Genomic DNA, 792 nt, shown 5'->3' on the forward strand with positions numbered 1-792 from the left:
TTTCGAGAGTGAAAACTTACTGAATAGTGGAATCTTTATAACACTGTATGTAATGAAGGTCACTTTAATCACACTTGGAGATGTAAAAACATCAATCTCAAGGACGACTGAACTTAAAGTTTGATGAACGTTGATGGTTTCGAGGCCCCGTTGTCAAATAAAAGTGTTGACCGTCTTCATAGAGTCTTAAAATGTCAGACAAAATCGCATTTTCACTGACATCTTTTTATTATCAATGACTTATATAATACACTTCCCTGTTAAAAATGTGTTTGAGTTCAATTAATTTTAGACCTTCCTCGTCTCTTTTCCAAAAAAAAAAAGTCGATATGAAGTTGACGTCAGCGTCTGCAGATGAAGTCCTGACGAACTCCGGAGGCCTTGATCACTGAAACCGATTGAAGCGTCTTGCATTCAGCGCGGTGTGTGTGACGTACCTGAATGGAAAACATCCTTGCAGGTTTCATAACAGGACTGTAACACTGAAATCCAAGGATCTTTTCTTTGATTGCCAGCGGTTTCCACGGAAACACAGACAATAACAACAAAACCCGCAGGTACTTGATTGGCAGTGTTGTGAACTTCTCCATCGAAGCCTCACAAAAGACATTTCATCTTGACATTTGACTCATATCGTGCTACTTTAATCGAACAAAGAAAAAGGAAACTGAAGTGAGACACTGATGAGTAATACTCGACGTGAGTGCATCTATTTAAAGACTAACAGTGTGAAATATATATATATATATATATATATATATATATATATATATATATATATATATTGATGTA

Source organism: Salarias fasciatus, chromosome 9 (genome assembly GCF_902148845.1).
Source record: "Salarias fasciatus chromosome 9, fSalaFa1.1, whole genome shotgun sequence".
NCBI lineage: Eukaryota > Metazoa > Chordata > Actinopteri > Blenniiformes > Blenniidae > Salarias > Salarias fasciatus.